The sequence below is a fragment of the Nycticebus coucang genome, chromosome 6 (assembly GCF_027406575.1).
Source record: "Nycticebus coucang isolate mNycCou1 chromosome 6, mNycCou1.pri, whole genome shotgun sequence".
NCBI lineage: Eukaryota > Metazoa > Chordata > Mammalia > Primates > Lorisidae > Nycticebus > Nycticebus coucang.
This window is the reverse complement of record NC_069785.1, coordinates 54912629-54925356: the sequence shown is the minus strand read 5'-3', so window position 1 is coordinate 54925356 and position 12728 is coordinate 54912629. Positions and strand designations below refer to the sequence as shown.

Here is a 12728-nt window from a genome sequence, read left to right as displayed (position 1 = left end):
GCAGACAGTCCAAGTCTTCAGACCTCAGACACCTATTGCGGTTCTGGTGGTACTTGCAACAGAAGTGGTCACTGCAGTAGCTAGTAGTTCTAGGAACATTTGCTAAGCTGTCAGCCTGTGAAAGGAGACTGATGAAGCAAGGGAAAAACAAAACACAATTATGAGATTTGGAAAGTCCATGCCTGTAACCTGTCAAACTCATGATTTATGAAAAGCATTAATGAAGTACATACAATTCCAGGTGGGTCATTCAATCAAGTTCTTGATGGTGAGCTTACACTGTTTAGCATCTGGGTGGCTACCTAATAGAATACTAATTCCTTGTGGGAGGAAATTTCAGATGAATTGTGCTGTAATTATGAACTTGGAGTGGGGGAAAATAGCGTATAAGTGTGTGTGCTAAGCATGAGTGTTTGCTGCAAGACCAGGTCCTATCACATCAAGCCCTCATGGAATACAGAATGGTCTGAATTCAAGTCCCAGCTGCAGCTATAAGATTTGAAATATGAATATATCTCACCTTTGGTTTTCTCACCAGTCAATGAGGATCCCGGAGCTGTCCACATCACAGCATGGCAGGGCAATGGGTGGAAGCCAGCGCAGCAAGCAAACTTCATTGGGCTTCCACCTCTTAACTCTTCCAGGCTCAACTTCCTTTCCAACTTCACCCAGTGAATAGTCTTTATAGTACCTAGTGTATGCTAAAATTATGCTTCCACACAAAGTAGAAAAAACACATCTACATCCTCTGCAGTTAAAATCTGATAGATATCTCAATTTTGGTAAGAAGTCTACAGATTACTTCCCAGATACTATAATTTTGGCATGCCACTCCCTTCCTTCTTTTTTTTTTTTTCAGAAGATTCTTTTATTAAAACTGGATGACATCGATAAGGGGACAGCACAAAAAAAATTTTGGTCCATGAAAAACACATAATAATTCAGTTAATAAAAAGTTATCTTCAACAGGGACACTGTAATAGGAGTGCTGAGCTTCCTTCTCATGGTTCCAGCCAGGAGCCGGGCCAGGACTCAGCTGCCCCAAGGTTGTCTAGTGTCACTGTGGGGAGAGCCTCTCAGGGGAGGGATAATGACAGGAAAAGGAGGATGGAGAGAAAATTCTGCTGTCCCCAGTGCAGAACAGGCAAGTTAGATAAGGGGCTGGGGGGATGTGCTCACAGGAGCCTGAGGAGGGGGTGGGGAAGCAGGGGCTTTGTCAGTTCTGTGGCCTTAGAGCCCATGCTGAACGGAATTCCCCCTCTGTGCCCAGCTGCCTCCCACCCTGCTGTGTAGAGTCTGCAAGCCTGGGATATGCTAACTCGGGGTGATACAACCTGGAAGAAGAATCTGAGCCTCTCCTGGAAAGATGCAAAACCAACTCCGTTCCAAGGGGCCAAGATCACAAGGTCCTGCTGCTACCTGAGAGGTCTGAAGCTTTGAGGGCAGGGGCTGGGGAGCCATAATCCTGTGAGGCAGGGAGAGGGAAGAGTCACAAACCTAACTCAGCGCTATTCTCCAGCCCTAGGAGCTTTCACTCCTCAGTGCCCTAGAAGTCACCAGTGAGTGTCAACTGAGCAGGCAAGGGACAGGAAGACAGGGATGGCCTAGGGCTTATACCCATTTGATTTTAGGCCTGTTTCTCCAGTAAAGGATGGGGTAGGCAGGGCAGCTTGGAGTGAATGAGTCACCTTCCAAGCAACAGCAGGAAGGAACAGCCTCTGCTGGCAATGACAGTACCCCAGATTAAATCCCTGGGGCTCTAAAAGGGAAAGGCAAGATTCCCCCACCCAAATGCCCTGGGTTAGGACAGATATGAGGGAATCTTAAAAGGCAGCTACAAGGAGTATGCTAGGAGGGAGCAACAGTTAAAGAACAAACTCCAATACTGATGTGGACCCCCTACTAAGCAGTAAGAAGCACTGAGAGAGCAGGCCAATCCCGAGGGCTGGGGACTGACCTGGAGCTCTGTGGAGCCCAAAAGCCAGGGTTCCTTTAGTGCTAGAGGGCAACAAGGGAGAGTTTGCTCCAAAGCTGTGGAGGGAAGGAAGGAAATTGGATTCTGTTATAAGGAGAGACAAGATCAACTAACTTATAGAGTGCCCTCAGGCCTGAGTCTGTGAGAAGAGGCAATATAGCTCCCAATTCCTGGGTCTCTGAAGGGCAGGATCAGTGTAGCTGGTCCCCTTGAAGACCACCTGGTCTTAGGCCCACTCCACTCTGAGCACCGATTACGACTACAGGTTCTCTCTCTAACACTATCTAGAGGTCCAATGTAGACCAGGGGAGGGTAGAGGCACATGGGAGCTCTGTGGGGCAAAGGGAATCTGGGGGTGAGAAGGGATAGGGTGAGAGAACAGGGTAATAGCTGTCTTGTGAGACAGAAATGTGATGCCCTCTTCATTCTGGTGTTGTCCTTGAACCAACGCGTCCCCTGGAACGCCCCAAGCAAGACCAAGGCAGGTGCTATGAGGCAGGCACCACAGGGCCCACATAAAGATTGGGTGCAGCCTTTGTATGGAACCGGAAAAAACCCCGTATAGCTAAGGCAGTTCCTTGTAACAGAAATAAAACTGGGGGCATCAGCATACCAGATTTTAGTCTGTATACAAAGCCATAGTGCTCAAGAGAGCATAGTACTGGCACAAAAACAGAGACATAGACACTTGGAATCGAATTGAAAACCAAGAAATGAAACTAACATCTTACAACCACCTAATCTTTGATAAACCAAACAAGAACAGACCTTGGGGGAAAGACTCCCTATTCAATAAATGGTGTTGGGAGAACTGGATGTCTACATGTAAAAGACTGAAATTGGATGCACACCTTTCCCCACTCACAAAAATTGATTCAAGATGGATAAAGGACTTAAATTTAAGGCATGAAACAATAAAAATCCTCCAAGAAAGCATAGGAAAAACACTGGAAGATATTGGCCTGGGGAAAGACTTCATGAAGAAGACTGCCATGGCAATTGCAACAACAACAAAAATAAACAAATGGGACTTCATTAAACTGAAAAGTTTCTGTACAGCTAAGGAGACAATAACAAAAGCAAAGAGACAACCTACACAATGGGAAAGGATATTTGCATATTTTCAATCAGACAAAAGCTTGATAACTAGGATCTATAGAGAACTCAAATTAATCCACATGAAAAAAGCCAACAATCCCATATATCAATGGGCAAGAGACATGAATAGAACTCTCTCTAAAGATGACAGACGAATGGCTAACAAACACATGAATAAATGTTCATCATCTCTATATATTAGAGAAATGCAAATCAAAACAACCCTGAGATATCATCTAACCCCAGTGAGAATGGCCCACATCACAAAATCTCAAAACTGCAGATGCTGGTGTGGATGTGGAGAGAAGGGAACACTTTTACACTGCTGGTGGGACTGCAAACTAGTACAACCTTTCTGGAAGGAAGTATGGAGAAACCTCAAAGCACTCAAGCTAGACCTCCCATTTGATCCTGCAATCCCATTACTGGGCATCTACCCAGAAGGAAAAAAATCCTTTTATCATAAGGACACTTGTACTAGACTGTTTATTGCAGCTCAATTTACAATCGCCAAAATGTGGAAACAGCCTAAATGCCCACCAACCCAGGAATGGATTAACAAGCTGTGGTATATGTACACCATGGAATACTATTCAGCCATTAAAAAAAATGGAGACTTTACATCCTTTGTATTAACCTGGATGGAAATGGAAGACATTATTCTTAGTAAAGCATCACAAGAATGGAGAAGCATGAATCCTATGTACTCAATTTTGATATGAGGACAATTAATGACAATTAAGGTTATGGGGGGGAGCAGAAAGAGGGAAGGAGGGAGGGGTGTGGGGCCTTGGTGTGTGTCACACTTTATGGGGGCAAGACATGATTGCAAGAGGGACTTTACCTAACAATTGCAATCAGTGTAACCTGGCTTATTGTACCCTCAATTAATCACCAACAATAAAAAAAAAAGATTGGGTGCAGCCAAAGAAAGAATTTCAGAGGTGGAGGACAAAGTTCTTTTTTTTTTTTATTAAATCATAGCTGTGTACATTGATATGATCATGGGGCATCATTCACTAGCTTTACAGACTGTTTACCAAGTTACACATATACCCTTGTAAGATGCACCACTGGTGTAATCCCACCAATCCCCTTCCCTCTACCCACCTCCTCCCTCCCTCCCCTCCCTTTCCCCCTTCCCCCATTCGTAGGTTGTAACTGGGTTATAGCTTTCATCTGCAAACCCTAAATTAGTTTCATAGTAGGTCTGGGTACTTTTTCTTCCATTCTTGAGATACTTTACTAAGAAGAATATGTTCCAGCTCCATCCATGTAAACATGAAAGAGGTAAGTTCTTGAGATAACTCAGATAGTAAAAGAGGCAGAAAAGAAGAGAGAGAAAGCAGAACGTTCATTGTCAGAATTATGGGACTTTATGAAGCGTTCCAACATACGAGTTATAGGAATCCCAGAAGGGGAAGAAGAATGCCCCAGAGGAATGGAAGCCATACTAGAGAATATTATAAAAGAAAATTTCCCAAATATCACCAAAGATTCTGACACACTGCTTTTCAGAGGGATATCAGACCCCAGGTCGCCTCAACTCTAACCGAGCTTCTCCAAGACACATTGTGATGAACCTGTCCAAAGTCAAGAAAAAAGAAAAGATTCTGCAAGCTGCCAGGAGTAAGCGCCAGTTGACCTACAGGGGCAAATCCATCAGAGTGACCGCAGACTTCTCTAATGAAACTTTCCAAGCAAGAAGATGCCCCATCATCTACCTTTAATCTACTTAAACAGAACAATTTCCAGCCCAGAATTCTGTACCCTGCTAAGCTAAGCTTCAAAATTGATGGAGAAATCAAATCATTTACGGATATACAAACATTGAGGAAATTCACCACAACAAGACCAGCTCTATAGGAAATACTTCAACCTGTTCTGCACACTGACCACCACAATGGATCAGCAGCACAGTAAGAACTCAGAAATTAAAGGACAGAACCTAACCTCCACACTGATGTAAAAGATAAAACTAAGCAATGGACTGTCACAAAATAAGATGAATAGAATACTACCACACTTATCAATTATCTCAATAAATGTTAATGGCTTGAATTCCCCACTGAAGAGACATAGATTGGCTGACTAGATTAAAAAACACAAGCCATCCATTTGCTGTCTGCAAGAAACACACCTGGCTTCAAAAGACAAATTAAAGCTCCGAGTCAAGGGTTGGAAGACAATTTTTCAGGCAAATGGAATTCAGAAGAAAAGAGGAGTTGCAATCTTATTTTCAGATACATGTGGATTTAAAGCAACTAAAGTCAAAAAAGACAAAGATGGTCACTTTATATTGGTCAAGGGAAAAATACAACAAGAAAATGTTTCAATTCTAAATATTTATGCACCCAATTTAAATGCTCCCAGATTCTTGAAACAGACCTTACTCAGTCTGAGCAATGTGATATCTGATAATACCATAATAACAGGGGACTTTAACACTCCTCTTACAGAGCTGGACAGATCCTCTAAACAGAAATTAAACAAAGATATAAGAGATTTAAATGAGACCCTAGAACAACTGTGCTTGATAGATGCATATAGAACACTCCATCCTAAAGATAAAGAATATACATTCTTCTCATCACCCCATGGAACATTCTCCAAAATTGATCATATCCTGGGACACAAAAAAAATATCAACAGAATCAAAAGAATTGAAATTTTACTTTGTATCTTCTCAGACCATAAGGCACTAAAAGGTGGAACTCAACTCTAACAAAAACGCTAGACCCCACACAAAGGCATGGAAATTAAACAATCTTCTGTTGAATAACAGATGGGTGCAGGAAGAAATAAAACAGGAAATCATTAACTTCCTTGAGCATAACAACAATGAAGACACAAGCTACCAAAACCTGTGGGATACTGCAAAAGCAGTTTTGAGAGGAAAATTCATCGCTTTAGATGCCTACATTCGAAAAACAGAAAGAGAGCACATCAACAATCTCACAAGAGATCTTATGGAATTGGAAAAAGAAGAACAATCTAAGCCTAAACTCAGTAGAAGAAAAGAAATATCCAAAATCAAATCAGAGATCAATGAAATTGAAAACAAAAGAATCATTCAGAAAATTAATGAAACAAGGAGGTGGTTTTTTGAAAAAATAAATAAAATAGATAAACCATTGGCCAGACTAATGAGAAATAGAAAAGTAAAATCTCTAGTAACCTCAATCAGAAATGATAAAGGGGAAATAACAACTGATCCCACAGAGATACAAGAGATCATCTCTGAATACTACCAGAAACTCTATGCCCAGAAATTTGACAATGTGAAGGAAATGGATAAATATTTGGAATCACACCCTCTCCCTAGACTCAGCCAGGAAGAAATAGAGCTCCTGAACAGACCAATTTCAAGCACTAAGATCAAAGAAACAATAAAAAATCTTCCAACCAAAAACTGCCCTGGTCCAGATGGCTTCACACCAGAATTCTATCAAACCTTCAAGGAAGAGCTTATTCCTGTACTGAAGAAATTTTCCAAAAAATTGAGGAAGAAGGAATCCTCCTCAACACATTCTATAAAGCAAACATCACCCTGATACCAAAACCAGGAAAAGACCCAAACAAAAAGGAGAATTTCAGACCAATCTCACTCATGAATATAGATACAAAAATTCTCAACAAAATCCTAGCCAATAGATTTCAGCTTATCATCAAAAAAGTCATTCATCATGATCAAGTAGGCTTCATCCCAGGGATGCAAGGCTGGTTTAACATACGCAAGTCCATAAATGTTATCCACCATATTAACAGAGGCAAAAATAAAGATCACATGATCCTCTCAATAGATGCAGAAAAAGCATTTGATAAAATCCAGCATCCTTTTCTAATTAGAACACTGAAGAGTATAGGCATAGGTGGCACATTTCTAAAACTGATTGAAGCTATCTATGACAAACCCACAGCCAATATTTTACTGAATGGAGTAAAACTGAAAGCTTTTCCTCTAAGAACTGGAACCAGACAAGGTTGTCCTCTGGCACCTTTACTACTCAACATAGTGCTGGCAGTTCTAACCAATACAATTAGGCAAGACAAGGAAATAAAGGGAATCCAAATGGGAGCAGAGGAGGTCAAACTCTCCCTCTTTGCTGACAACATGATCTTATACTTAGAGAACCCCAAAGACTCAACCACAAGACTCCTACAAGTCATCAAAAAATACAGTAATGTTTCAGGATATAAAATCAATGTCCACAAGTCAGTAGCCTTTGTGTACACCAATAACAGTCAAGATGAGAAGCTAATTAAGGACACAACTCTCTTCACCATAGTTTCAAAGAAAATGAAATACCTAGGAATATACCTAACGAAGGAGGTGAAGGACCTCTATAAAGAAAATTATGGTAACTGGCTTATTGTACCCGCAATGAATCCCCAACAATAAAAAAAATAAATAAATAAATAAAAATAAAAAAAAAAAAAGAAAATTATGAAATCCTCAGAGAGGAAATAGCAGAGGATATTAACAAATGGAAGAACATACCATGCTCATGGATGGGAAGAATCAACATTGTTAAAATGTCTATGCTTCCGAAAGCAATCTACCTATTCAATGCCATTCCTATCAAAATACCAACATCGTACTTTCAAGATGTGGAGAAAATGATTCTGCGTTTTGTATGGAACCAGAAAAAAACCCGTATAGCTAAGGCAGTTCTTAGTAATAAAAATAAAGCTGGGGGCATCAGCATACCAGATTTTAGTCTGTACTACAAAGCCATAGTGGTCAAGACAGCATGGTACTGGCACTAAAACAGACATAGACACTTGGAATCGAATTGAAAACCAAGAAATGAAACTAACATCTTACAACCACCTAATCTTTGATAAACCAAACAAGAACAGACCTTGGGGGAAAGACTCCCTATTCAATAAATGGTGTTGGGAGAACTGGATATCCACATGTAAAAGACTGAAACTGGACCTACACCTTTCCCCACTCACAAAAATTGATTCAAAATGGATAAAGGACTTAAATTTAAGGCATGAAACAATAAAAATCCTCCAAGAAAGCATAGGAAAAACACTGGAAGATATTGGCCTGGGGAAAGACTTCATGAAGAAGACTGCCATGGCAATTGCAACAACAACAAAAATAAACAAATGGGACTTCATTAAACTGAAAAGCTTCTGTACAGCTAAGGAGACAATAACTAAAGCAAAGACACAACCTACACAATGGGAAAGGATATTTGCATATTTTCAATCAGACAAAAGCTTGATAACTAGGATCTATAGAGAACTCAAATTAATCCACATGAAAAAAGCCAACAATCCCATATATTAATGGGCAAGAGACATGAATAGAACTCTCTCTAAAGATGACAAATGAATGGCTAACAAACACATGAAAAAATGTTCATCATCTCTTTATATTAGGAAACGCAAATCAAAACAACCCTGAGATATCATCTAACCCCAGTGAGAATGGCCCACATCACAAAATCTCAAAACTGCAGATGCTGGCGTGGATGTGGAGAGAAGGGAACACTTTTACACTGCTGGTGGGACTGCAAACTAGTACAACCTTTCTGGAAGGAAGTATGGAGAAACCTCAAAGCACTCAAGCTAGACCTCCCATTTGATCCTGCAATCCCATTACTGGGCATCTACCCAGAAGGAAAAAAATCCTTTTATCATAAGGACACTTGTACTAGACTGTTTATTGCAGCTCAATTTACAATCGCCAAAATGTGGAAACAGCCTAAATGCCCACCAACCCAGGAATGGATTAACAAGCTGTGGTATATGTATACCATGGAATACTATTCAGCTATTAAAAAAAAATGGAGACTTCACATCCTTCATATTAACCTGGATGGAAGTGGAAGACATTATTCTTAGTAAAGCATCACAAGAATGGAGAAGCATGAATCCTATGTACTCAATTTTGATATGAGGACAATTAATGACAATTAAGGTTATGGGGGGGAGGAAAAGCAGAAAGAGGGAAGGAGGGAGGGGGGTGGGGCCTTGGTGTGTGTCACACTTTATGGGGGCAAGACATGATTGCAAGAGGGACTTTACCTAACAATTGCAATCAGTGTAACCTGGCTTATTGTACCCTCAATGAATCCCCAACATAAAAAAAAAAAAGATTGGGTGCAGCCAAATCAAGGCCGTGGAAGAGATCCTACGTATTTCGGATTCCCAGGGCTTGCTCTAACTTGTCGTCTCTGCTGCACCTTGGAGTAGAAGTATCAGCATACGGCCTCCTGAGCCGAAGGCTGGAAGTAGAACTCAGCTCTGCGCTCTTCCTCCGGGTTACCCACCACATCAGTCATTGTCTTGAGGTCGTAGCACTGTGACTGAAGCCAGTCATTGATGAAACCCTGAAGGTCTCTGGCAAAGCTTAGCATGAATTCTCACTGTGTCTTCAGTTGGTTGATAGTTTCTATTGTTTCGTGGATCTTGTTATCCAAAGTAGCAATCTCCTGCTGGCTGGCAGTGGACAGGAGAAAAGAATTCATCTGGGTCTTCAAGGTGTCATCCACTTCCACATCAATGTCATAACAAGCTGTTTTTTTCTGATCATTTGGATCAACACTGATGACATGATTAATGATGATAGGTTCTGGTGGCATAAGCAAGGCATGGAGTCGTTGAGGGATCTCTGAAAACTTCGTATGTTGAGACTCAAAGATCTGCTGGAGGTATTTGTCACAGATGACAAATTCCCGTTCATGAGGGTCCTGGAGCTTATGTGTCTTAATAGATTGCCACAGTGCTTGAATGATCACAGGACGAGTCTGGGTATGGATGCCCAAGAGCCGAGCCTGGCAGGGATCTAATTTAAACTGGGGAGGCTGGTAATGCAGCATCAGTAGAACAGTACACCATACATTCACATCTCCTGGCCGCTTCACCTGGAAGCCATCGGTCTCCTGGGTAGTGGTGGTCCTGTGCCATTCTACCAGATGGTTGTCTGGCCCATACAGGTCTTTGTCCAGTTCGATCACCAAGGACTTAAAAAAGGAAGAGAACTTCCTCTTTTGTTTGGTGGCATCATATTTGGACAAGGCTGAATCCTCCAGGAGCCATCCTTCTACCCGAAGCTCCCAGGAAGCCACCGTCCCTTCCCCATCCTCGGCATCTGACTGAGCCGGATTGAAAGTGTTAGAAACGAAAATTCGCAGCTTCCGTTTTTGCTTGATGGGACGTTTCAAGGCTTCCTGGATATGTAGCCGTTTCCTCATGATAGTCTGGTCCAGTTTCCTTTCAAAAGCCAAGAGATCCGTATAGGCCTGGGATGCTGGTACCAGTTCACGAATCCTTTGAGGTAGAATTTTGTCAGCCATCTTCTTTTTCTTTGCATTGAGATTTCGATTTTGTGCTGCCTGCTGCTGGACCTGCTGGATCTGCTGAGGCGCAGGTCTCTTGCGGTATTGGTCCATCCCTAACTGGGCCAGTCAGGTCGGACTGAAGTGTTCCCCCATAGCCAGGGCGTCCCGTGGAAGGTCCCTGAGGTGTCATTCGGCTGCCCGGAAGCATACCTGGTCTCGGATAGACCGCGCGGGGCATCGGGGAGCGGTACAGCCCTTGACCCGGCGCCGGGCCCATTCGCACCGGAGGCCCCGGAGTTCCGCCCGGGCCTAGCGCGGCCGCTGCGCCCGCTCCTCCAGCGGCTCCGGCGCCCCCTCTCGGAGCCACAGACTGGAAACTTGCCCGGGCCGCCGCTGCAGCTGCAGCGCACAGCCACTCCCTTCTTAACAACCTTTGAAGACTTCCTACCTCTTCTCAGACCAAATATAAAACCTTCCTACGGTCCTAAACCATGACCTGGCTACTTGTAAAACTCTCCAGACTCATCCCAGCCCTGGGATATGTTTCCTTAAGTCTGAATCACTTCAACAGTATAGCTAAAATCTACTTTAGGTCTCAAAGTTTTTTCAACCCCACGCTAGGGACACAACTGGACCTTCAGGACATGTTGATTAAAATAATTTTAAAAGAAATTATAAAAGAAGAAAAAGGGAGTTTTTATTAAAATATTCTTTCTATTCCCGTGATGTGGTTGGGCACCTTTTGTTTCCTATCACATTGCCAATTTCTTATCTGCTCCTAGAGTTTTTAGAACCAAATTGGTGATTAGAAGTTATCTAATTCAACCTCTCCTTTTCCAAATGAGCAAATATGAATACAAAGAATTAGGTTACACTGTAACCTTGCATTTGTTGGGTAAAGTCCCTCTTATAGTTGTGTCACACCCCTAAAAGGTGTACTGTACAGCATAACCCCCACCCTCCTCTCTCCTCTCCCCACTCCCTCCTTTCCCCACCCTACCCCCTGAATTGATTTGAGTTTTTCTCTTATGTGGATATGTATTAGAGCATCAACTGGCTTCATATTGGAATTGAGTACATTGGATTCTTGGCTTCTCCATTCTTGTAATATTCTTGTAATATTTTACTACGAATTTGTTCCAACTCTATCCAGGTAAATACAAAAGATGTAAAGTGTCCATCTTTTTAATGGCTTAATAGTATTCCATGATATACATATACCACAGCCTGTTAATTCATCCTGGGTTGGTGGGCATCTAGGTTGTTTCCACACTTTGGCAATTGTCAGTTGAGCTGTGATAAACAGTCTGGTGCAGATGTCTTTATGATAACAGGATTTTGTTTCTTCTGGGTAGATGCCTAGTATGGGATTGCAGGATCAAATGGGAGGTCTAATTTGAGTTCTTTGAGGATTCTCCATACTTCTTTCCCAAAAGGTTGTATTAGTTTGCAGTCCCACCAGCAGTGTGAAAGTGTTTCCTTTTCTCCATATCCACACCAACATAGAGCTTTGAGACACTGTGATGTAAGCTATTCTTACTGGATTTAGGTGATAGTTCAGGTTGTTTTTGATTTGCTTTTCTCTGAAAATCAGAGATGATGAGCATTTTTTCAAATGTTTGCTAGCCATTCATCTGTCTTCATCAGAAAAGGTGCTGTTCATATCTCTTGCCTAGCAGTAGGTGGGATTGTTTGCTCTTTTATTGTTGATTAATCTGAGTTCTCTCTATAGATTCTAGTCATCAACCCTTTGTAAGATCATACCCTGCAAATATCTTTTCCCATTATGAAGGTTGTCTTTTTGCTTTATTTATTGTGTCCTTAGCTGGGCAGAAGCTTTTCAGTTTAATTAAGTCTCATTTGTTAAATTTTGCTGTTGTTGCGATGGCTGCTGAAGTCTTTGTCATAAAATCTTTCCCCAGTCCAACATCATCAAGAGTTTTCCCACACTTTCTTCTAAGACTTTTATCATTTTGTATCTTAGATTTAAATCTTTTATCCATCTCAAGTCAATTTTTTTTTTTTTGTAGAGACAGAGTCTCACTTTATGGCCCTTGGTAGAGTGCCATGGCATCACACAGCTCACAGCAACCTCCAACTCCTGGGCTTAAGCGATTCTCTTGTCTCAGCCTCCCGAGTGGCTGGGACTATAGGCGCCCACCACAATGCCCGGCTATTTTTTTGGTTGCAGTTCAGCCGGGGCCGGGTTTGAACCGGCCACCCTCGGTATATGGGGCCGGAGCCTTACCGACTGAGCCACAGGCGCCGCCCGTCAAGTCAATTTTTTAAGTGGTGAAAGTTGTAGGTCTAGTTTCAGTCTTTTACATGTGGTTATCCAGTTGTCGTTTTTTTTT

The 12728-nt window shown here is 42.0% G+C and overlaps 1 pseudogene across 1 annotated transcript; it reads right to left on the bottom strand.

Annotated features, from left to right (window-relative positions):
- Window positions 1-9224: 9224 nt before the first annotated feature.
- On the bottom strand, window positions 9225-10758 carry LOC128587941 (SWI/SNF-related matrix-associated actin-dependent regulator of chromatin subfamily D member 1-like; annotated as a pseudogene). The gene has a single exon (XR_008380664.1). The product of XR_008380664.1 is annotated as an SWI/SNF-related matrix-associated actin-dependent regulator of chromatin subfamily D member 1-like (transcript).
- Between the last annotated feature and the right edge of the window lie 1970 nt (window positions 10759-12728).